This window comes from Columba livia, chromosome 4 (assembly GCF_036013475.1).
Source record: "Columba livia isolate bColLiv1 breed racing homer chromosome 4, bColLiv1.pat.W.v2, whole genome shotgun sequence".
In the NCBI taxonomy this organism is placed as follows: Eukaryota; Metazoa; Chordata; class Aves; order Columbiformes; family Columbidae; genus Columba; species Columba livia.
Genome location: NC_088605.1, coordinates 20,313,125 through 20,339,949, shown reverse-complemented (window position 1 = coordinate 20,339,949; position 26,825 = coordinate 20,313,125). Strand labels below are relative to the sequence as shown.

General features: G+C 36.7%; 2 long non-coding RNA genes across 2 annotated transcripts in view; one reads left to right on the top strand and one right to left on the bottom strand.

The window, feature by feature from the left end:
• LOC110357938 (uncharacterized) overlaps window positions 1-26,825 on the bottom strand; it is a 104,803-nt gene that overhangs the window by 55,146 nt on the left and 22,832 nt on the right. Inside the window, exons 2-5 of the long non-coding RNA XR_010472178.1 lie at window positions 4,499-4,621; window positions 3,701-3,821; window positions 2,600-2,767; window positions 425-1,697 (exon numbers count right to left, since the gene is read on the bottom strand). This is a non-coding gene — a long non-coding RNA (uncharacterized LOC110357938). The remainder of the gene's footprint in view (window positions 1-424; window positions 1,698-2,599; window positions 2,768-3,700; window positions 3,822-4,498; window positions 4,622-26,825) is intronic.
• On the top strand, window positions 19,846-22,381 carry LOC110357936 (uncharacterized). The gene is made up of 2 exons (XR_002411934.2): window positions 19,846-19,928; window positions 21,924-22,381. It is a non-coding gene; the product is annotated as an uncharacterized LOC110357936 (long non-coding RNA).

The following is a 26,825-nucleotide window of genomic DNA, read 5'->3' as shown; positions in this document are numbered from 1 at the left end:
GTTATCCCTAGTCACATGTTCTGTATCACATTCTTAGTGCTAATTTGCCCTCAGAAAAACCAACAAACCTGATGCATTCACTAGTACATATAATGATTAATACTGGAAAGACAATATTTTATATCAGGAAAACTTGCTACATAAAAATTGCTGTTATATAAGTTAATACATATATTTATACAGTGTTAAGTTTAATATACACATCTCTGTTACAAGGGCATTCCTTTTTCCTCCAGTACCAGAAAAAATGATTGTTTGCAGTTTCAGAGGCACTGAAAGAAAAATAGTATTTTCGTGATGGTTTCAGTTTTCCTAAAAATGTATTTCCTTCTGATTTTAGGGTTTTTCACAGCCTAGAGATTGCCCTGTGGAACATGGCTAACCACCTGCTTTCAACACTGACTGGCATTGCTACATTTATTACCTTAGATCTTTCAGTAGCATTTGACATCAGTTGACATTGCTCATCATGGGATTCTCCTGGAGCATCTGGAATCTTGTGTTGGCCTAAAAATCATTACTCTACACTGCCCGAAGCCATCAGTTTTAATCTTCTTAATTTGTACGTCTTCAGTGCAGCAGGCTTTGCTGTTAGGTTCATTTTTTGTCCCCAGGCTCCTGAGGTATGCATATTGCTCTTGACCATAGTGTTTAAGTAGCAGAGCATTTGCTACAGCAATTAATTAAACAGTGGCATCCAAGAAACGGTCACTAAAGAATTACAAAAAATAAAATTTTAAAATGATAATACAATTCATAATCTGCAGCATGTGAATTAATAGATGGCTGTTCTTGGACATAGCAGTAGAAGAATATCTTGATAGTGAGTAAGCCAGTGAATATAATATACTCTTTATTATAATTTTATATCTATTCAGAGTTTAATTTTTTTATTCATTGTATTTATAGAGTAACTGTGAAATTAATGGTGTTTAGAAAGCGAGCTGAACTACATTCTTTGTTCAGTATCTGTAACGTGTAATTTGTCCATACATATCAGGATAGCGAATGATGGATATTAAAAAAAAAATAATAATAATTAGTAACTCTCTCATGAAGAACAGAAAATGTTAAATGTCAGATACTCTTCTTTGCACACACATAATTTACATAGATATAAACACTGGTATTATTATGAACTACTTTTTACCAAACACTCCAGACAACAAAGCCACTGCTTCTTTAAACAATTAAGTCAGTGGACATTAATCTGAGCAAATGAGCTAGCTTTGATTCCTTTTTGTCATCACTAAATTCTGCTTTGAAGATTTAAGTTTTGTGACTCTGAACTGAGTTTCCAGTCATACCTTTCAGTTGTATTACAGACACAAGATGTTGCTGCAGGAATGGATGAGAATTTGGGTTGGCAGTTTTTCATGAGGTGGATCTGTTTAACAGCCACATTTCTTGAGAGTCACATTAAGAGCAGAGAAGCAGCCAGAAAGACCATGGTATTGGGATGGGATGAAGGGAAGAAAGGTTTTCAAGCAGAAAGACTGGAAGACATATTATGATGTCATGAAACAAAAAGGCTTGATTAGACTAAACTAGCACTGCAGAGAAGGTAACCAGTGTTGCCCACGAAACATCAGGATGGTTTCAGAGTCCAGAATTATATAATCTGCATCTCTCAGTTCCTTTTTGTAGACAGTTAAAGTCTTCTTTCCATTCCCAGCTGATCTCAGTCTGATTTATTTCTGGAAAGACACCGAGACAGACAAGCAGTACAAAAATTAAGAATTTTTAACCACATAGCTATTTTGTGTATGTGGTGGAAATACTGATATTTCTGGAAACTTAAAGGTCTTGAAAGAAGAATAGCAAGCCAGTGATCTGTAAAAGCCATGTTCTGATTTGATGTAAAAACGTCTGAACACAGGATATGGGATCACTGAACCATTCCAAGTCCAGAAATAAAACTTTTTAATACACTACTTTGCTGAAAAATTACTGTCCACCTCTAGTACTCTGTGCTTGAGTTTTTTCACAGATTTGAAAATGGCAAAACTGTGGTAGGTGTGAATAAGTTCCAACTTCTAGTCTCGAGGCATGAAGGTTCTTTTCATAAAAAAATGATCAATCAGGCTTTAAAACACCAGCCCTTGCAGTTTATTCTCTGTTGAGCATCTTCATTGCAGTGCCAAGAAATGCTGCTGAACTGAATCAGCTCTGCCCATAAAAAGCTCAGTTTTCGCTCTTGATTGCCTAACAGATTGATTATTATAATTCTCTGCTTACTGTTCTGTCTGGCTTTCTGCTGAACAGAGACCAGGCAACTCCAAATGTTACTACAAAAATGCTGACCTCTAAAAAGGATCCCAGTGTATTAGCCCTCCCCTTAATACTTCGTATTGGCTTCTACCCAGGTGTCTGATTAATGTCCTATGACACCATGATCCACCACAAAAACATCTATGGCTTTGGATTTGGTAGCAAATTAAACTTTCTTTTTTATTTTTTTAATAATGTTTCATGCCAAGCCAAGAGATTCAATTATCTCATTCACCACTCCTGATTATTCTGTAATTCCAGCTGATTGTTGATTATTCTGTTTCCGAAGTTAGCTACTACAAGGACTCTTTACCATTAAGTTACTCACCTTTGTAACTCGGCTCCTTCTGACATGGGGAAGATGGATGCAATAAGCAGCTTTACAGCTAAGTTTAATTCATTCTGCCTGAAACAGTTTTTAATTAGATATCATTTGAGATTTTTTTTTTTTTAATTACTTCTTGGCACTTCTGGTCACTGAACTCTGTAACATGCCCTAGTATGATAAAGAAAAGTATGCCTTAGAAGTTAAAATGCCAAAATACTAAGCACAAAATCCATTCTTAATATTATTCTTGCAGTCAGAAAAATTCTATCATTTGCCTTTTGCAATTATTTTAATAAAGTTTCTAAAACACTGCAGGGAAAAAAAAATGCACCGCCTCTCTAAATTCAGATATAGTCTTTTTACAGCGCTTTTTGAGGGGAGAAGACCTTAGAGTGTTATTCAAATGTCACAGTAAAATCTTTTACTTTATGCAGAAGCTGAAGTCAAAAGATAGAATCAGCAGAGATTAAACTAACCATAAAAAATGTAAAAAGAGAAGTACAAAACAGTTGCAAATAAGTCCTTCCTGCCTATTTCACTAAACTTCATGCATTCCAGAAACACAGCTCACACAGTTCTCTCTTGTCTAGGACCATCTCTGTACAACATCCGTACATTTTTTTCATGCCTTGAAGCTTGTGGAAATTGTAGTACCATAAATGGAGTTAGAGGACAATACATTGGGCGTTTTTTAATAACTACTAAGCCAAACTTGTCATTTTTGGTACTGAGTCTACTGACAAAATGTATTTTTGATCACAAGGGCATTACCTTCACCAGCAACGTTGGGTAACTGCAACCGGAGATTCCATAAGGGCAGTAAACGCAACATATTGTATGGCTACTGTCATCAAGACTTAATTTCAGTAGCTCATTAGAACCACAGAAGCTAAAGAAAAGTGCACAAAGGTAGTGCAGTGATAGACTGTCTTTGCTTTCAGCAGTCTCTCTTGCACAAAAGAAGCTGTCCTTTTCAGGAAAGGTACATCTCCATAGTAAACAAGTAATAAAAGCAACCAGTTTCATCCAAAGAACCAGAAGAAAAAAAATTATTTTATGCAAAAAGTGTCATCAGTATAATCATACTTGTAAAACACTCACAGAACTCCTTAATGAGCTTCTCACACTGCTGTCATAAGCACCCAGAGTTCTCTGTGATAAAATATTAACACTCTATCATACTCCACTCCATGTGTTCAGATACTATTTTGGTGCAGATGCTCTGAAACAATGAGAGAAAATTATATTTTCACAGAAATTATCCAGAACAGAAAGAAGGACTACAGCATGAAATAGGTCATCTCCATCTCTGAATGCTATGAATCAGATATAAAATCTTTCCTACAGTGCTGCTCATCCCTGCTCACATTAATATGTATAGGAATAAGCAGATATTCAGTGAAAACCAGAGAATGGAAAGAAATGTTGTTGTAGTCACTTACAGAAAAGAGGTAAGCAGCACTTTACTTGGCTGTGTTTGTTTCAATCATGTTACTATTTCCTTTAGTGTAATCCTTACATATAAATTTTACAAGCACACTGTTTGTCATTGACACCAGCTGGAATATAATCAGGAGTATGAAATTCACTTATGCAACACATACCACGACGATGGGGAGTATGGTCAACTTATAAACTTTCATATTTCAGAATCAAATTTTCTGTTTCTAAGAATAATTGGAAAGCTATGATCAAGGCTTCAAAAGGCTAAATGATTTGTCCAAGACTAGGCAAAAATTTGCGACAGAAAAGAGATTAGAGGAAAAAACACATCATTTTAATGCAAAGACAGCAAGAACGGCAAATCAATCTCCCTTGTCCAATAAGCATGACACACACAAAAGGAGTACTTGGTTTGTAGCAATTCTCATTCAGTACCAGAAAAGAAGTTGACATTACCATCCTCTGATTCATTCTCAAAAGTCTTCTATATCAGTGGGTAAATCACTTTGTCCTCTAAGTCACTCAACCCAGTGTCTCTGCCAATCACATAAGATGATAACTGAAGCCTTGGGATGTTATCTATTAGCAAAAATACAGGAGAAATGCAAAGTTACATTAACTGATCAAGAGCAAATTGCTGTATTTGTGTAAAAACTAGTACAGATATTTCTAATTAAACTTGCCACCAGAAGAAGCAGCTGCTAATTATAATAGCAACAGCACTTTGACATGCAAGCTTAATATCTTTGTTTGATTTCATACTACTGACAAATAACAAATTGAAAAAAAGAAAAACATTAAAGAACCAACATCAGGCATTTGGTTGGAATCCATTAACATTTAGATATGATCAATCCAAGACATGAAACACCATTAATCCAGGTAGTGACCCCTAGTTATGTCGCTCAATTGCTCACAGAACCACAAAACCTTGTAGCTGAATTAATAGCATTAATTTTGTCCTTTCCAACATTGACTAGCTACAACAACTGTAAATTATTAACAGTGGTATAAGTAAAACCAGTGACATAAACATCTTGGCACAATGCAAAAATATTTATGCTCACTTTATAAGACACAGAAAGCTAGTGGTTTGGTCATCTGTAAATCAGTTGCATAAGTCTCCCTCATTTGAGAAATCAATTCACAAGGAACAACTGCTGTTAAGACATTTTCATACTTGAACTCAGTTACATAGTTAGGTTTCTGACAAATTTAAAAGAAGAGTACTACATTTCTTTCCACTCTTCTCAAGGCAAATAGTCCATTAATCTTTTAACATATGGCTTGCTAGAGATAGATTACTCACAGCCTTTCCCATGAAAGTCATGTTATTTGGAAATTCATAGCCAAAGCATTTTGTTTACTCAGAAGGGAGTATCCTCAAAGACACTGGTATTTCAAGAAGGCATTATTTTTAATTATAAAAAACTGAAGCACTGTATTAGTCACATATTTTTCTACAAACTTCTAGTTGCAGACATCTAGGTCATAACAGAAAACTTAAGCAAAAAACAACCACCACTGCAATAACAATGCACAAGCCATAGAATAACTGAATCATAGAGTGCCAGGCTGGAAGAGATCTCAAGGATCATCTGGTCAAACCTGTCTTGGCAAAAGCACAGTCCATTAGTCTAGACCATAATGCATCAGTTTCTCTAGGTGGAGGCTGTGAGAAAACATATCAAAGCCTTGGGGAAATCCCATAAAAAACATTCACTGCTTGCCCCACATCAACAGGGCATGTCACTAAGCCATGCAAGTCTGTCCTGGATGGAGAATTCTCCATTAAACCACACTTTCTAAGATGATACTGAGAAAGTATTGAAGCCTTTAAAATGCAGGCTGATCAGTCACTGATGAAGATGTAAGGAAGACAGGTGTTTTATAAGAAGTTAAAAGGAAACCAAAACCAAGCATCTGAAAGACTTCGGTATCCTCGCCTCACCAAACGGTTTCAGGTCTTGTTATTGAATTTGGGGCAAGCCTGCAGACTACCAAGATGTGTTTGTTATCAGAAGAACTGGTTGTATCTCATCTAATCTTGGTGGAAAAAAAAAAAAAAAAAAAAGTGGTAAATAAATTCTTGTCTGTACACAACTCATTTTCCTTCCTAGTAAAAATTGTTCAGCCCTGAAAGCATAAAATCTGGGTAGTTCACTCTGTCATTCTTGATAGTTTGGGAAATAAAAAGAAGGTTTAATCAGGTCATCTTCAAATATCTTGAAATTATATCCTAGTTCCACTGAAGTTACTCACCCCAAGAACATTAAGATACTTCAAAATCCCAAATTAATTTGATGCAACTGCCACTCAGCTCCTGTCCTAGTACTTTCTGTTTGCTAGGCATAACCAACTACTTTAATGACAAGGACAGAATTAAGGGACAATACATAGTGAGCTTTTAGAGAAATCATTTTATTGCCCCTAGCATCACTAGACTCAGACTTCTGAGTAGAAACAAAAGTCACACCTTATGTTTACGGGAAACATAAGATGTGTTATACAATATGTATGTGATTCCAACTTTGTAAAGACAGTGTTGTGATTTCATTTAACCTTAGAAACAACCATTTCTGCTATTAAACTTGCACTCTTTTATAGTCTGTAGAAAAGCTATTATTTTACAGCTACTCGATACTTTCTTTTTTACCCCTCAGTAGTCAAAAATCTTATGTTCTTGTACAGCTCATCTTCAGGACACAAGCAACTCCCACGAAGTATCTGTCATTAAGGGCTACAAAGCATGAATAATTGGATGCAGATTACCTTGTCTACCCACAACGCTCACACATCCCCATTGCCATGGTGCCTGAGCACTTCACGGTCTTAAATGGACTTATCCTCGTAAAACAAGAGAAGCACTATCGTCAGCAGTTCTAGAAAGAGACCAGAAGCACAGAAAGTCCCTGGGACTTTCTGAGAAGTCAGTGGCAGAGGCTAGCACTCAGACTAGTGGAATCACCTCTCCATTGTTTTATTTTGCCTCAAGAGAAGCATTCAGATAGAAACAGGCTATATAGAAAGTTCCCTGACACATTAATCTGTGTGTGTGCATGTGTAATGCCGAAAGCCTAGCAATATTGTGCCCTGACCTAGTTACGGACTCCAGATGTTTCTGTAGGCTAAATAATTATGATAGCAATTATGTTAATTTAGAATAAAGTTACTGAAGCCAATCAAGTTATTCCAGTGTTACATCAATCCAAGATGAGAGTTGAGCGCTGAGTGACACATCCACTAATGTTTTTGGACCTTTTTAGAGTGTTCATAGCCCAGATGGTGCATTCAATTGCCTCCCTAAATGTAAAGTGTGTCCAGAGTAACGAGAAAGTGCTGGCCAAGCAGAAGGCCTCTTTTGTTCAATAAACTCTGTCCTCTGAATTAGTAACATTACTAGAGGAGAAAAGCTTCTTTAAGCTTTCTTCTGTTATCTCAAATGTTCTAGAACTGTGTAAAATTGTTTAGAGGTTACAGCGGCATTTCTGCTTTTACAGCTCATTTAACTATGCAATTAGACATTACAATAGATATGGAAGATTTAAAATTAGATATGCTTATCTTCAGTGCATGGGTCAGTACTTTTAACTTTAAAACAAATTAACATTTTGCTTCTCATTCCCCTCCCCTCTCTACCACAAAATGAGGGTGTTTATCTTAACTCAGCAGTTCTCATGACTTCCATCAGATGGTAGGAGGCAAAGAGAAAAGTTTTCATGATTTAAAAAGAAAGTGTTGCTGTGAAGCAATTGTGAGATAGCGAGACCAATAATGCATTTTGTAAATGTGGAGGGAAATGTGTATGAATACAAAATTTCTACGATAGAAAGGTGAACAGCCTGTCCAATGACTGGTAGTTCAATGCTGGAAATCACATCACCCTGAACAGATATACAATATTATATTTCTATTTAAAATGGAGAAACTGAATGTCAGCACAGTGTGGGACAAAGTAGAGGAGGAATATTGCATCTTTAATAGGATTTTGAATTCAAATATGCGGAGCAAAACTGCTTAAAATTGTATCTGAATAATAAACAGATAACATTTTCATTTAAAAACCAAACGAGCTGCTGGATCAACACGTTGCTATAAAACACATTTTTTATGAAGAGGATGAGAAAATATACCCTGAAAATAGGAATGAGAAGTGAAATCTCAGCCATGTGGCCTTCTTCAGGCTATGGAAGGAAAAATATAACAAGGTTAACTTTGTTCTTTTTTGTCTGCAGCCCAAAAGAAAGTCTCAAAGCCACAGTGTCGCTTCTCATCACAGTTTCTATTTCTAGCATAGAAGATGGAGGTTTGAGGGTGGAGAGGGGAAAAGTTTAAGCTTCTTTTTTTTTTCCCCATTTTCTTTCACTCTTAGAATAGCATTGCTTGTATTTAACGTTCTAGATAAACTTGGAGTATATTATGTGAGAAATAATGCAAATTAGTAGAAGAGAATGGTGTCACAGGCTGCAGACTATCCAAATTTCTGGGAGATTAAGAAGTCTACTAAGTCCAGAAAGAGTACTTCCACTGACCAACACCAAGCATGACTGCAACAAAATTAGATAGGTCTTTCATTCACTTGAGGCTTTGTCTAGGACACATCAAAAACTGTAGAAATTAACTTTTTTTTTTTAATTTCAGTGGGTGTAAGAGCAGTTACTTATGTCTCACTCTCAGCAGTTTCAAATGATGTGTACATCAATAATGAACCCTTTATCCTCATTGATATTGAGGCACCATTGGAAACAGATCATCTTTTCGACATAGAAAACAAAAAACAACACCCTTAAAGCATCCCTGGTTGTAAAACAATACAGCAACTATAGTTTTAAGAGTCAGAAGATTTGAGGAATTAAATGTAAATTTTCAAACAACAATGTTTTTTGGATGTCCAGCTAAAGAAAGCAAAGACCTTACCAGGCCCTCACTTGCAGAACTGAGTGTCCAGTATCACTGAAATGACACCTGTCAAACTCAAAATCCAGAACTTTCATTGGAAGTGTTACAATAGCTCACGGTTTCTATCTCAGAGCATGCTAATCAAGGCAACCAGCAGCTGTGTAACAAAATACAGCTGAAATATACAGACTGCATTTTGTCAGAGATCCACAAAGCAGGGTAGAACATCATCCTGTATCACCAATAGGAAAAAAAAAACAGTCAGCCACTAATTCATTGAATGAAATGGGCATCTCAAGACCCGAAACAAATCCCTCAATGTCACTATTGGGATTTGAGAGCAGTACAGGAACCTGCACAAAGGACTTTACTGCAAAATCAGGATTTAAACTTTTTCTTTTTTCTCATATCGGGAAAATCACTACACAGATTTTCAGGTATCGCCTCACTCCTCTAGGCCCTGTTCTCAGGAATGTAAGTTATTTTCACAACCACGTTTAACTCCTGCATTAATTTTGTCATTATTTGATTAGCACTAGTAGAAATTGCTTTCCCTTAATTGAATTTTGTTTGAGCTATGGCTAGTAAAGTGATACAAACTGAAAAAAAATGGGAAATGCAGAAGAATCTCGGGTTTTTCTCATCACTTCCCTTTTCAAACAAAATCCCCATGATTTTCTTTTTTTTTTTTTTCCAATTAAATACTTCATATCTGTACTCAGCTGGCTGTGACATCACACCGTAGTCTGGTAAACATGTTTTGAAGAAAAACTTAGTGGATATGCTGAAAGTAAACACATTTTCATAAGCACATTAAACTTTGTCCCATAGGGCTCTAGAGGTGCTGAACACAGAGAGCATTTTCATTTAAAGAACTGGTAAAGCTCTTGGTGTTCTTGCTATCAGTGCTCACCTAGTTTAGCTAAGTTGTTGAATTAAAATTTAATGAAGGACCAAGTTTTAAATTCTGCCCCGCTGCACAAAGTTTATAAATACCCTACAACGATACTGCATCGTCATGATAAATTATACATGTAATGGTGCTGAAAGTTATGTAAATTCAAAAAAACTTTAATAAAGTTGCACTCTAACTGACATTGATTGTGTACAGTTGCAGACGTAACTTTAGCAACTGATTCGGAGCTGCAATAAAAGAGAAATATGTATTCTCTTCTCTTGTTTATTCCCTGGAAGAATAAACTGAAAATCACCAAATTATCCTCCCTTCACAACTGTCTGAATATTAATTGCAAGCTTGAAGGGCAACAAAACACATACAGCATCGCCAGGACTAGTAATTAATCTGAAAGTTTCAGACTGTGACATATTGTGTACACAGTGCTGAAGTGATAACCCAGAGAATGTATTCCTCCTTTGCTGCTGATGGTCTATGATCATTCTTGTAAATACATTCAGAATTTAATTTTTTCAAACTACAGACAGACTAAAATGCAGAACTTCAGAAATTAACCCTAAGCAAAGAAAGCCATTAGGGAAAGGAAAAGTCTATGCTATTTGTAAGTAATTTTGCTGCTTAAGTATTAATAAGGAATAGTCTTATATTTTTTTTTACAAAATTTAAAATTGTGTTTCTTTCTCCTATAAACTAAAATAGTGGTTAAACCACCGTGTCAGTCAGTTCTTCAGTGTTTTCACTATAAGCCTTTATAAATGATTCCAACATAAATGAAATTTGGCAACACAGAGAGCTCACAGAATGCTGACAAGCAAACTCTCCCACTTTAGGGAAAATTTTTGCATTTGTTATTGTTGCATTTACTGCAGCATCTGCTGGTAAGGATGATTTTTCCTTCATCAATTTTTACAAGGTTTAATCCTTTACAAGCCCACTGTAAAGGCCTAAAGAAGTCTGCTGATATTATTTTCTGAGGACAGCATTTCCCACAGGGCTAGTAACAGACTATGAGGACAGATACTAGGTTATTCAGGTTTTCTCCAGTCTTTCTAATTTCTTTGGAGGAGAAGGGGAAAAAAAAAAAAAAAAAAAAAAAAAAAAGTCTATTCGTATACAAACTGAAACTTGCTTCCCTTCTAAAGCTCAAATTCATGTGTAAGTGATGCAGGTACCTCAAAGCTTGCAGGGCATTTGCAAAAAGAGCACTTAGGAATAAGCTACCCTGTGCGTGCTGTTAGACAGAAGATCATTTTACTCATTAGAAAAGAAGTAAAGAGAAGTGTGAAGACACAGTATGAATGTAGAATCAGGCTCAGTAACTTCTCATTTTGGTATGCCTCTAATAGGTACTAGAGAATTTGATTCTTGATTTGTGTCATTTTCTGAAGAACAGTTCAATTTTCAAAACTGGGAAATATGCCATATAATTGGGTTGATTGCTATACGCACACTAACTGTGAGTATGTCCACATTTGTTTCACTTGATCTACCCAGAGTGGCTAAATGCAAGACACTTGTAGTCTAGAAGCAACAGACATGTCAGTGACACACTCAGAGAACATAAAAAGCTCTCACATGCAAGGTGCACCTTACCTTGTCATAATCTTTCTAAAATCAGCGGTAACACAGATACTCTTAATTATCAGCAGAGCATATTAGCTTTATCAGAGTACAACATTATCCCACCTGTAATTCTTAGGGTACATGACAACCCATTCAGGGTTCGTCTGAGTACCTTGCATGCCACCCTATTGTGGTCATGGATACACAGACTGAGACTGCTAGCTGAAAAATGTAGTATTTTGTGAGCACTAAGGATTCAAAACCTAGACTTTGGAGTTCTGGGTTATCTGGGGTAGACAGAATTTTGGATTTGCCATCTTATAAAGTTAAATATCACCGAAAGTTCTTCAAGGTAACAATCATTAAACAAGGAAAAAATAGATAAAAGACAAGATACAAAAACGTCATCAGATCACTTCATCAAATCCATCAGAGATCAATGATAAGAAGATGCAGGATTCAGACTTTGAAAGCAATTACATTCTGGCAGTGACTTAGTTCATCTTATTATGAAGCCAGAGGAAAACAAATTGGGTTCAGAACAGAGCATATCCTAATAAAAGATATGTTCAGATACAGATTTTTGGGTGGACCCATTTGTCCTAGAGGAGAACAGTAAAACTGACCACACAGCAAAGTCCCTAAATAAAAGACAGTAAAACATTACATACAAACACCACTTGGACCAAGATATTCTTTAACATGATGTGTCAAAGACTCACTTTAATAAAATATTCTAAGGAGACTTCCCTTCTTGCTGGGCAATTGTATGGAGAAGCAATTATTCCCTTATTCTCCATGGTGGTCAGCTGAAGAGTTTCAGGCTAACACCTGCAGTTGCCCTTTCTTTGCCCCCTCCCATGGGCAAACGAACTATACAAGTCCCTAAATCTTTTCATCTCTATCTTTTAGCTTCTTAAGGAAAGCTAGTTTCACCTGACCCTCCCAAGACCTGGCATCGGGGTGGAGCATTTCAGCATTCCATGGCTGCTATAGCAGAAATTCAAAGAGCATTCCTCCCACCTCTTCAAACCTAGCCACGGGCAACTCTGTAACCTCTGGCCTCAGATACTTTATATAAAAGTACCAGCAAATCAGTATGACACCTCAGTACTACAACACCTCAGGTGATTGTTTCTAAGTTTTAAGATCAGAAGTGCAAAGAAACTTCTGATGGCTAAGTGTCAAAAATAATCAGAGTAAGAGCTATGTTGTTTGTAGTCCTAAATGATAAATGCTTGTCCATAAATGCTCAGCACCTGATACAAACTCTCAGATGGCCAACAACACCTTAACCTCCACACCAAGCCAAAGCTCTCTTTACAGTTACATGTGTGCTCGTTCCTGGAGAGCCTGGAAGTCAAACACAATATTTCTGGTGAGTAGAAATGTTGCCACATCCTCTCCATATCTGCAGACACTGTTCAACCTGTTTATAAACAAATCTTCCATCTTTCTCTCTCTAACATGCGCATATCCATATGCACCCATTGTGACCCTGAAAGAAACCTATTAAAAGTGGTACTAAAAGATGAGGAATTTCAGATACTTTAAAGGTATGGATAGTTGAGCAGTGTCAAAACAAGGTGGAAAATAGGACTTAATCCTCCTTCCAAATATGGAAGCAGTACAATTCAGATCCACAATGCTATGTAGAGACAGATTTTAGCACTTGTTTTTCAAGGGTAATGTTTTTCCTCTGTCAGCTTTTGACTCTAGTCGCTCATTTTCTTTACTTTCCCACAAGTGCCTCAGAACAAAATATTTTATTTCACGGTGAATGGAACCTTTTGTGTCAAACTAAATGAAACGTTTCAGTCTTTCATTTCAGCAAGAAATATTCCATTCATTACAATTTAAATAATTCTCTCTCTTTCTCCCTTTCCCTCCCCTTAATTTTATATTCTGATTTTGCAAGGAAACATCTGACATGACTGCACAGGGTGTCAAACATTCCTCTCTCTCATTGATTAATTTCTATCAAATTTGGCAGTCAGAGTTCAAAGCTATTACGTGAATTTTGTGAAAATCGGTGTCTCATGAAATGGTAGAGACTGTATTAGTACTCCTGCTGAAGAAAAGGCAGAGACAACTAAGTATTTGACAGCCCCTATTGGGCTGGTCAACACATGTTTACTATCTGGCCGGTTTGCACGTGTTGTGCCCTAGACCAGCCACAGCATGTACACTGTCTCTCAGCCAGTGAGTAAATCAGAAAGCAGGTTGAGATTCAGGAAGACTGACAACATTATGAGGGTGGTCCTCAAGAACACAGAAGAGATCCAGAAGTATCTCAGTGCTGAGTCTGAGGTTTTGCAGTGGGATGGGAGGAGGTTGTCAGAGGCCTAAGACATAAACCAGGCCTCCATTGCTCCTTTGCCTTAGAACTACTTGTTTTAGATTGGCTGCCAAAATTTTTTGCAAGACTTTCAAATTCCACCCACCCCAAATTTTGAAAAATTAACAAGTTATCAACTGGGAAATTTGGGGTTTTCACTTCACAATAATGTCTCTGGCTCTGGCTTAATTTCTGTAGACACTACCTGTAAGGCAGACAAGAACCCCTGTAGGGTTATTTTATCTGCAGAAGCAGTGAAAATCATTTGCTGTCCCGGAAGTCTCTGGCACAGTGCTCCCTCATACATACAAATGAGCTTCCTGATCAGTCCAGTCCTCCTTCCCATGAAACTCTGCTGCACTGAGTAAGGCATTGGCCTGCACTCGCTAAAATTTCCATCTCTTTATTCACCCTTAATAAAAAATTGAGGCTGGCCATGATTAAGGAGGACACCAACTGCCAAGTGTGAAATATCTGCCTTGAGGGTACATGGCTAAGGCCAAGTTCAGAGCTCATGTAATGTATTCCATTTTCTTGGATCCACCTGATCAGACATGTCAGTTTACTAAGGGCAGTTGTCTGTGTCTGCCTCTGTATTCGAATTCCTCCCAAGCCAGGGAGGAATTATGTGGGAATGCAGGCTCTAGTTTTTGAAAATTCTTTCAGAATATGTATAAACCAAGGTGTAACAAAGGCCCTTAGTTGATATGTTCTTGAATATGCAGGTTTGCTGGGAAAAAAAAAAAAAAAAAAAACACAAAAAACACTATCTTCTTTCTCAAACAAACCTTGCCAAAGTCATTCCATACACCCATGAACTGTAAAGAATATAGATTCTCAGCTTACTTGTGAACATAATTGTGCTTAACTACCCTCACTCAGGCTAAGTAAGAAGTCACATTACTGTATAAATAATCCTTGTAACATTTAGAGTGTTACTCAATGCAAATAAGGATGCAGACTTCACAACCTGAGTATCTTTGGGGGGCTAAAAGTCAATAAAAAAACACAGCAAAAAAAAATTTATTATATTGGTATATATTTATGGATCCAAGTGACTAATTGGATTGCTAGCATAAAAACACACTCATGATGGGAAATTGATTGTATTTTTTCCAAACAGGGCTGGAGCTTTCCTGGGGTTTAACCTGTCATTTGCATAGGTTAATTTTAAATGGCAGTGCAAATTTAGCTTGAAAAGATAATTATAATATTTCACCTCCTTTCATCTCAGGTTATGTAAATGAGACTTTAATCTTTTTGCAGTTCATATTATATCAATAAGTAAAAAAAACACCTTGATTTATGTTATGCTGTCAATCATTTGACAGCAGCGGATGGAATTGAAACCAGGTGGATACAAATCAGGCTAATTTCCAACTATTCTCTTACGTATTTCTTTTTATCTATAGGGGTATGGCACATATTCCAGATAAGAAAGTGAACAGAGAGATAGTTTTGACAGGTATCTTGTTAGATTGATATGTCATTTTTATCAGCAGTAAATGAATTCATCTCTCTGATAAGCAGACTACTTCTTAGACAGCTGGTTCTTTATGCAGTATTTCACTGTTTAAGACTTCACAGTTCTGCTCAGAATCAACCACCTCACACACAAGCCTGCAGTTGCTACAAGTTTTCTTTACCCCACTCTTTTTGGTTGCCCACAGTGAGAGTAAGGCCCAAAGAATTTTGCTCTAGTTTCTCCCTTCTGTTTTCATACAACTTATGGAATTTACTGTATACATCAGAGCTTCTACATATTGCAACATCCTTCACAAATTGTTCCAAGAACAGTGCAGCTCAGCTGGAATTGGAATGGGCCAAGGCACTAAGGACTTACCTTTGCTTTAAATTTTTTTCCAAAGATGTGAAATGGACGAAAATAGGTCCAGTTCCTAATCAGTACGATCAAGTGACACAGGTTTTTTCACCTGTATGTAAACTTTGATCCCTGTTTCATAGCTGAAATAGTTTCTGGGCAATGTGACCATCAACCTACCACAGCAGGAATCAATGCTGGGCAGTTATGAGATTTTTTTTTTTTACTGACATTTGATTTCTTTGTTCTACAAAACAGACTAGGCCTGTTTCCTTCATGAGAAATACTGCAGAAATCAGAACACTCCAGAACCCCCATTATAACTTCAAAAAAGATCCAGGCAGTGAAACACTTCTGTCTCACTGAGTCCTACACTTACTTCTAGGCAAAGGTATGTGACCTGGATGAGATGTGTTTCCACTTACACAGCTTCTCTGTGTTACAAAGGAGGATTGACAAGATCTAATAGTCTGAAGAAATGTAAGTAATTTAATGAGCAAAATCAAGACTTTTTTATATATCCCGTATCCTTTCTATAGAAATTTCATGCATAGAAGTACTTGTATTCTGGTATCATCAGCAACCCGAGAATAATTTCTCATTTCACTATAAAACATCTCTACAAGTTATAAATTCAGTTTTCAAGACTGTTGTCCCACAACTGCATTTTCATTGGGCTTTGATACACCCACCTGTCATCTGAGATGTTTTTAACATTATTCTTCTTGCATAAATGGCAATACCAGAGAGTTTAAACAATCCTCTGATTGCCTAAAAGTATTTGAATCCAGGACATCTCCTTTTCTAAAGACATTTAAAAGTCAATTTTTCTCTAAAACTCGTTTTCCACATTGAAGGGTTCTAACATTATTATCTCCATCAGCTCAAAGCAAAGGCAACTGGAATTTTAATCCTTCTGATGTGTTATAAAATAGCCCTTGATAATCACTGTCCAGTCCTTGAAAAGATTTCTCATTGAAAGGAAATGGTGGACTTTCTACAGCTATGTAAGATAACCGACACCTGAAAAAAAGAGATCATCTAAGAGAAAAAAAACATAGATGGATTCTCAGTTGCTATAAATAAAAAATAACTTTTATCAGTAGAAAATTTGGCTTATGATTTATGTATGAACATTACCTAAGCCAGCCTTCGTCCCTCTCTTACACCTAACTCAGTCTTTCTGCAGATTTCAAAGTGTTTTCTGTATCATTTTATAGATTTCAAGGAGAAAAGTAAGCAGAAATGCTGGAACGAGAAAGTCTTTTTCCAGTATCTGATTTGTATTGAAAGAAAAATCACCAAGCACATTCTTACATGTTTTGAATCAGAAGTTTTTTGATGATCACCAGACACTGTAGTTGACATGTACTCAAACTACATCTGTAGTTTGAAATTTTCTTATTACAGCGCCCTTGCAAAGTAAGCTGTGTTAAAATTTTCAACATAGTTTTCTGAAGGAAGTAATTTAATAAAATACAACATGATGTTGTGCTTCCTGACTGTGTGTGTGGAGGTTCCACCTAATTACTTTTCCTCCATTTTCTCCCCCACACACACAAATGCATGCACTCTTCCTCCCACGTTTTCATAAATGTGCAGCGTAGAATTACTGCAGAGACAAGAAAATAGAAATAATTAAGTCCTCTGCTTTAACACTAGATCATCCAGGTCACATTCCTACCCTCCACTTTCAGTGTAATAAAGTATTATTAGACACTTTGACCCATTAAAATCAATAGAACTACTGCTGGACATAGATGATATTACATTTGTAGATAAGCATTTTTCCCCATTGAGAATATGGATCAAGTTATTTTATTCTCTTCTTCCCTCTCTTGTTTTCTCTGCTACTTACATGGAAGTAATGACCATTTTGAAAAATTAAGTAAGGCTTTCCTTAGCTGCTACTCAAGTAAGAACTTCTATTTTTCTGAAGGCTAAATGACTTTTCTTCAATAGACTTTTTCCTTCAGCCATGCAAAACAAGCTAGTTTGTACAAAACCTCTTCCAAGGCCTAAAATTCAGTGTAGTGAAAAAATTGTCTTTTGCCTTCTCTTACAAGGTGAAACAAAGTACAAAAAATTAAAAGTTCAGCTTTGGTAATGACACTAAAATATTCAGGAATGTAAAAAGGAGAGAGCGTGCACACTAAAACTTTACTCTATGGCTTGCAGTGAAAATGTTTTACAGTAAAAGGTTGTTTACTCTTGGGAATTAATCTGCTCTCTGTTTTTAGTGTGTTACACAGTCTACTCCGGAGTGGTAAAATAGTAATTCCAGTACTGAAAGCATTTTTGTTATTTGTTTGTTCTCCAAAGAACAAATTACCAGTTTTCACCTGGGAAAAGCTCCCAGCTGAAAAGCTCAAATATTCAGCAGATCAGGTTTTGCAAAGCAATGTTCACTCTTAGCTTATCTTTTTTTTTTTGCCAAGAACTTCTTGTTGCTCAGAATTACATCAAAACGCAATTCTGTGAAGTAAACAATAGTTTTTTGTAACAGAGATTAAGAAAAAAAAAAAAAAAAGTTTAACCACTTCTTTCACAGCAGCAGAATCCCCTTGTTAAAATAAAAATCTATACCTTTTATGCTTATCACACAGGTTCTTTTCTTGAACCAATCAGACTGTAGCTACTGTATTGAATAGGCACACAATAAGCAGCTGTCGCTTGTCTCTTTACTAGACTAATATCCATTAAACAAAATGGTCATAAGCACATCAATCTAATGTAATAGCAAGAATGTCATTGAAATAGGAAGTTGTCACAGGATCAATGTTCCCTGCCTTGAAAATAAACATTGTGATTTCGACTCAGCACTTATCAAGCAGCAGGAGACCATTATCTTGTGATAACATCCTATTCTATTGACATTATCTGTTAACTAGAGATACTCAGCGAAATATCTGTTTTGTTCACTTTGGATAAAATAAGCACTCATTTTACACCTGCTATATATAATTATCGGGTGCATGCATTTCCCACAAACTTGAATAACTTTAGAAATAAAAAAATTACCAAAAAATATTTTACAACATATACTGCTACTTACATGGCCATTGAATGTTCTTAGATGAGCAAGAGGTAGCAAAGCCATCAGAGTTATAACTCCCTCCACATTGCTTTCTACTGCTGCCAAACCCTTCCCTGGCTATTATTCTGTCATTTGCCCATCATATTGTTAAACTATGATTTTTCCTTGGCTAACTCTTTGTTCTGAACTTCATTTCTAATATCCATTCTGACTATCATACAGTCTAAGGCTTGTTTTTTTGTATGTAAGCAGAGGAGGGTGTGGGAAGTGTTATTTGTTTTGGTTTTGAAGTAAAAACTTCTGCCTGATTTGTTCTAATTAAGCATGTACATCAAGACCAGACAATATTTTGACTGACAAATGAAGGATTACTGATCCTAGGCTGGTATCTTCCTGTCACTAAGACCTACATGCATCTCCCTTAGAAGTCAGCAAATCATTGGAGCACTAACAGATCTTTTACAAGCACCTGATGCATTTCCTAATTCCACCTCCCCTTCACAATCTAATTACTACCTAACTTCATAGATAAGGCTGCTACCTGGTATGCATATTATTCATTCAAGGCATCATATCATTCACGAACTAGGACCTCTGCCCCCCCTATCCATCTTCCTCTCACTCAAGTGTCCATAGATATTCTCTGACAATCATAATGCATTTCCTTATGAGGTCTTTATTTTCCCCTCCTTGTATGTGATTTTTACACTTAAAAAGATAAAAGCTCTTAATCCCCCTCCCTGAAAGTATGGAAACTGCTTATCATGTCATCTAGATTTCAAGACAAAGATCCACATTTTTAGAGTCTAAATGTTCATACTGGAATCTCCATATAAACATCAAGTCAAATAGTATCTTGAATTTGATATTGCTTTTTTTTTTTGCTTTCCTTGCTGATCAGTCCTTACTATTGATCATAGCAATTTCTACACTCTCACCAAATAATATATGTATATACTGAGTAGATTCTACCTGAAGTTGAAACTTTATCATTGGAGGTTAATTACTGAATATGTTCTAGTACATTTCTAATTATTCTTCAAGATGGACAAGCGAAAATAACATTTTGTTTCACCAGAGAAGAAAACTCACTCTCTCACAAAGGCAGAATGAAGAGAGTGGGTGATGTTGGAATCAGCTCACAGATGTAACCCATAACTCACTCATTATTCTGGCATGCCCCAGTGTGTTCACTCCCCTCAGCAAGACATTAAAGAAATCTGATTCATACCTAAAGCACTGTAAAACCATCCCAGACATATGTGAGAAGAAAATTTGAATGTTTCCCACTTCAGAGAGAGGTTAGAAATGGTAAGTTTCAACTGTTGCATACATTAGGATACCATAACGTTGTATGAGCTAATTTATGCATCCTTCCTGGGCCTTATTACCACAGAGGTACAGCAGAGAAAGACAAAAGGGTAGCTAAAATCTGTTGCAGTTAGACATATACAAGCAACTAGGGGTGAATTCTGTTTGGCCTTTGGGAGGGCACACAGTAGGAGTTGAAGGTACAAGAAATACCTATACTCCTTCGTATATTTTTGCTTGCTATCTCAGAGCTAGCAGCAAAATTTAGGAAATGAAAGGTTACTAATACACATTAATACATAAAATGAGTTCATGGCTGCATTTTGGTTATACATGAGGTCTTTATTCATATTGTGATTTTGTTAAATTGGTACAGAGCTAGGAAAAGAAAATAAGAAATATTAATTAGGATTGTAAAGGAAGTTTGATTCCTGTGAAAAAAATTTCATTGGTTTGGGTGGGAGAGCAAAGCAAAAATGGGTTGGGGTCACTAGGTTTCATGGTGGATTATAAAACACTGAACAAAATATTTAATTATGTAATGCTGCCTCTTTCCCAGAAGGAGTTGCTTTTTTGAAAGTCCAGCTCTAAAATGATCAGCAGCTAAAAGACTTGACCATTCTTGCGTGGCTGCAAGTCTTTTATATATCCACTTTAGAACAGGGATTTCAGCCAGTTTCAGCCAGTTCCCCACATGAGGTTAGTGCCTTTGCTGAACAGGTCATTAGCTACTTTGAGGTAGATCTCTCAAATCCTTTCCTGGATCTGTTCTATTCTATAAAATTAAAAATTCATCTAACCACACCAAGAAGCAGCCTGAGTTTGTATGACGGTGATTAGAGTACTTTAAGATGCAAGAAACTGATGTTAGAGTACTCGTTCAATGGAAGTTTGATTAGTTATTCAAAATGGAACAGCCCCAACAAGGGAAATGTATCCCTGGAAACAGAGCATGGCAGTAAAGGCACTCAGACAACTGAAGTTCAAGTCTATAATTAGAATGAATTAAGACAAATTCATGAAGCATCACTTGCAGTGAATGCCCTAATGTTTTGAGCATTTCCTATTAGTAGGAACACATGTGGTTCTCACTGCTTTTTTGTGAATAACTTTTAAAGGTCACACCTTAACATTAAAAATTAAACAAAACATTTAAATAAATTTCTACAGCTTCTAATCAAGCTTCATTAGTCACTGAAGTCTGCCCAGACTCCAGACCACACTTCTCAATATTATGCTGCTAACAGAACACGTACAGCAAAATTCTCCATTCTGTTCCAGCAAGTTTATCACATGTTTTCAGTGGTTCTGCAACAATTCTGTTTGGTAATCAATCATGATTACTAGCTATATACAGGGCACACAGCAGAAGAGATTAATTTAGGACAGTCTGGGGTAGCAAGCTAATTAGTGATATGCTGAAACAGCATTTGTGCATGCCTCTTGAAACTGCAATTTTTTTTCCATTGGCACAATTGCCTTACCCTAAGTATCTCACCTTAAAAATGATGCACCATTTTATCAAATTAATTTGCCTATTATATCAACACAGACTGGAAGGAGACTGGTTTTGCCTGTGAAATCTGAATAACTCTGTTCTTCATTTCATCATGATTGTTAGGTACCATTCTTAGGTATTTTCTACTTTTTAAATCCAAATGGGAGAGCAATAACTTTTTCACATGTTTATTATACTTAGCAAGGTAGGATACATACTTGTATCCTGGTAGCCTTTTGCTGTGGCATATATTAATCATATCTCTGTTGATATCACAACATTTTGTAGCCATATTTTCTATGACATTGAGTTGCTTTGGAGAAGATAAGAGCAAGAGTAAGAAGTGAAAACTCCAGACCCAGTGTCAAGTTTCAACCTCTACAATCCCAAGAAATGCTAAAACCAAAATCCAACAATGTAAATATAGTTGGGTTTGATTTGTTGTTTCTGTTTGTTTTTTGGTTTTGTTTGTTTGTTTTCCATTTATCATCTCCCAGGAACAAAGGCTGATCTGGAAACTACTAAAGAAAATGGCACAGCACAAGTAGCCATGTCCCAAAGGTGCTTACAGACTGAAGAATCAAGAACTAATAGCTCATCGTCTACATAAGCAAAACTTTAGCCCTCATGCAAGCAGCTGTTATTTTCCTTGAGATAACAGATATTGGCCTGGATTTCTCAAAAAACGTCTGAAAAGTGCCAATGAAGTCTTACGGTGGGATTTCACACAATATCTGGCTGAACCAATACTGCTGGATTACAACCTGAACTGTGCTGTGGTATTCCATTTTGCTCCTTCATCAATGGTCATAATAGACCATATCCAGAACAGCCTATTTCATCTCAGGACTTTCTGGTCCTAAATAAACGTGTGTTACCAAAAGAATTATGCCTGTTTGAAACATATGAGAAGACACAAGAGGCAGAGCTTATAAATAAAACTGTTTTACAGAAACTTTTTATAGGGTATTTATTTCTGCTGAAAATGGTGTTGGATCAAAAGTATGTTGACTGGGGGTTTTTCCTCAATGTTTTGCCACATTTTGTGCAAGGCAGAGGCAAAGCAGAGTCTTTCCATTTTAATTCCCTTCCTGAGCTTCCTACATTTTTCCTCCAGAAGAAGGAAAATTCAAAACTCTGTGAGAAACACTTTTTTTTTTTTTTTTTGGGGGGGGGGGTTGGGGAGGGAATAAAGAAAAAAAAATATAAACTTCCCCTGAAATTAGAAAAGTGTGAAAAATAAAAATGTTGAAAAAGTTATAAAAATTTAAAAGTCAAAATTCTATTTTTCTTCTACAATTTTTAATTGAAACTGTATCAGTTTCTCTACAGGAAATACACACAGCAAGAGAAGCCAGCTACTGAGCCCAAAATAGCTCCCTATTATTTCATGTAAATGAAACAAAACCTACCAAACTTTAAATTGAGTACTTTGGAGAAAAAGTCTTGGACATTCAAAGCCATGGTTCAACATTTATCGATACTTAATATATGTATTGTCTGACCCGCTGGCAGAACAAATGTGATCTGGATCAAGTGCAAGCACACCATTATATATTTCTTCAGCCACCCACACAGAAAGCAATTCAATGCTTATGCCAAATCTGTGCCTGCTGTGGGAGGACAGACGCTAAATGACTGAGCAAGAACTGCTGAGACAGCAGAGTGGGGTTATACTGTTTCTGTGCTTTGCTTTGCATTTGAGCCATTTGTTGCACTCCACTCAAAAGCCAGATTTACCATCTGATGGAGCTGCAGCCTGAGGCACTCTGCTCAGCACATCGGATAGTGCATGCATAACCACGGAAGTACTTCAGCATCTACTGAGATGACCACCCTTAGACACAAGAGATACCTAGTCCTAAAGCACATTCAGTGTCTTTTTATTGAAACTGTTAGCAAAGGGCAATTATAATCAATCCTGCTGACAGTGCTTGTTGTGCTACTGATGCCCACCAACTGCAAAATGGTCTGAGAGCAAAACAGTTGACAGAATTCAAGCAACTGTTTATTAATAGATAGTTTTCAAAGCCTAATTTCATTCTAAAATCAACTTGATCCCTTTCTGATATTTCTCCTATACTGTTTTTATATAAAAACTTTTACACAGGTTGGTTCAGTTTTTAAGGCCAACCTTCTGCAGTACCTGCCCACTTTTCATCCCACCGAAGGCAAAATCAACCTATTATTTATATGCATATACCCTATCTTCCCCATTTCTCCCTGAAAGACAGACAAGTTTTTCTAGAAGTGATGGAATTGACTGGAAAGAAATCCTGCACTTTCTCAGTACAATTAATCATGAAAGCAAGTCTTGTCCTTCTACTAAGTGGCTGTACTATAGACAATCACTTGTACACAACTTATTCAAAGGGTCCTTCTATGTGGTTCACAGTGCATGAAAGACACAACTTCAGCAGCTATCCACTTGATAAAGAATTCAAGCAACAGCCTATGGATTAAAGTTTCCTCAATTCATTATCTGTGCTCAGAAATACCCAGTCACCTCCAGAAAGTGTCTGCCTACTGAACTGTAAGTATGACCATCATGGCATTTTGAAAAGATAAGCATAATACAATACAAAGTACAGTTACCATAATATAAAAACATCTATCAGGTACAAAAGATGACTTTTTAGAGGAAAAAAAAAAAAAAACACACACACACAAAACAGAGGGGTGATTTCAAAGTACACAACTCCTAATGCTTAGAGATTAGCTGTTTCACCTAACACCATGCCAAACTTATGACAGGTAAATCCTACTAAATGGCTAACTCCCATCTACATTTCCACAATATCAGCAAAGCACAGAAAGCATCCATTCCCTTGAGAAAGTATGGAAAAGGTTCATTTTTTTATCAGAGACATTAAAAACACCTTGAGTAAAGAAAACCAAAATAGTAACACTAAAGTAGAGCAACTTAGTCTGTTTCTGCCTTATAACTAAACTCAGCATGAAATGATAGGATTCAGAGGAACACGTTATTTTCTGGATTAAAGGTGACATTTCCATAACTCTTAGTCTTAAAATATTAAAGAACAAAAATAATTAAAAAAAAAAAAAAATCCCTGGTTTATGGCTGCCAAAAGCCCAACTACTCAATTAATATAGTTTATTTTCAGTATATTCCACTGAAGAGGTTTTGGATGCTGGAGATTTTTTCAAAGGTGCAGGCTAAAATGGGGTACCCACTTTTCCATGAAAATCCATTTTATTTCCATATCTAACACCTATTTTTTGTATATGTAGTCTATTGACACCGAACATAACGGTCTGTAGGAGAGGGCATTTTTCCTTATCTTTCTCTTAATAGATTTGTTTTCTACTTTTCATAAGTTAATAATGTGTTGTGCTTAGTAGTCTTTCTACGACAAAAGTGGCCGTAAACAGTCACGTTATTTATTGGCTTACTGTCCAGTGTTTGAAAGTGTTCTCACCTGTATTAGAAGAAGATTATTGTAGAAGTCTGAATTAATTTAATAAGAAGTAATTATGAGTCACTTGAAGGTACTGGAAATCCCAACCTCCCTAGCAATTTAGGAGTCTAATTTTAGACTCCCTTCCCTGGGCAGGGAGGATGTAAAATGCTTCTAAAAAATATATTGTGTAACAGAGGGTGGTGAAGTTTGCTAAGGTTTGTTTAGCACTGAGATATATGCAGAACACAGATGACACTTTGCTACCACAAAACTGTTAATGAAGTTAACAAGCAAGTGGACAGAAAATAATTTCAATATTACTACTATATTGACCAGCTTCTGCATCTTAGAAGAACCTAGTCTTGGCTGAAGACACAGAAACAGTTTTCTTTTTTTCACAAGTAACATTCTTCCCCATTGCCCCTCTAAACATGAGCAAGAAAAATAAATAGTTTTCATATCTGGCATAACATTTCTGATCATAACCATGGGGACACAAATACTCTTCCATCCCAAAGACAGCAGGAGATTTAAGGCTGGAGTCATTGCCAACAATGTGGGAAATGGTGATTTGCACTGTTGCTGAAGGACCAGAATAGGCCTTTGAATTTGATTTTCTTACATCTCCACTAAACTGTAAGCAAAAGTAAGAGATTATTCCACTGTGCATGTACTACTCAATGCATGAAAATCATGTTGAACACATTTGATCAACAAGGGCAAAGGAGAACACAAGACTGAGGAAATAAATTCTAATCCAAGACTAATGGCAAATAACAGTACTCCATTTCCCAAAAATATACAAAAATGACTGCAGACTCCAAGGCAATACCTATTTGCTCACCTGGATATGAAACTTGGAGCTAGACCTAATTAAAACTATGCACAGATCTAAAAATATGAATCTGTATGGGGTAAGTGCACTGCACTGACAGCAATGTTAGTTGGATGTTACAATTAAAATAGCATTTGATGTTTCCTTTGGCACTAGATTTTATGTAGCTATATTTCTATAAAAATAAGAGTTTTCAAATATTTTTATAAAGCTTTTATTGCTATGATAGACTTTTTGTAACCTGTACCAAGTCTCTATTATCTTGAGGAAGGGAGCTATAAAACTGCTGGTTTTAAAATCAATTTATTCTCAAGTCATCTTCCACTAGCAATTGCAACCTCTCTCACTGCTACCTTCAGTTTAGTACTTGCATTTCTATAGGAGTTCTTGCAAAATGCACTTTTTTCCCAGATTCTCAATTACAGGTTTCAGAAAGGAAACTACGCTGACAAACTGACACTAGAGAGACCTTTCCATAAGTTATCCCAGAAAGGGTCAGCTTTGGTCTCTGAAGTACTTAGAAATGTATTGTACGTGCCTCCACCATCATAATAACTGAGAACACTGCTGCTGGGTATAAAATCCATGGTCTTCTCTGATACTAGCCTTCACAGTGCTCAAAACATAGTATATTGAGTGTCATTTGTGATGAAGTGCCCGTTGGAAGTGGAAGGAACAGGAATAGTAGTGTTGAGGAGCTTATGAAATCTTCCAGGGTTGGGGGGAAGAGTACCTCACAGATACACAGATAAAATGGTAAAATGGAGGATTTAAAAACATGGTATTCTACCCAGGTGGTATCTACAGTGTTCTGGTGATAACAGGCAGGAAGATCCCAGACAGAGCAACTACAATGTACTAAATTCTGCCCAGGAGTGGATGACGAGCGAGTTGAGAGTGTATGGGTCAGGATCAAGGGGCAGGCTGGCAGGGGTGACACTGTTGTGGGCGTCTGTTACAGGCCACAAGAGCAGGCTGAGGAAGTTGATGAGGCCTTCTATGGGCAGTTGAGAGTGGCCTCACAGTCACAGGCCCTGGTTGTTGTGGGGGATTTTAACTTCCCTGATGTTTGCTGGAAGGACCATTCAGCCAGCCAGCCACAGTCCAGGAGGTTCCTCCAGTGCATTGATGATAACTTCCTC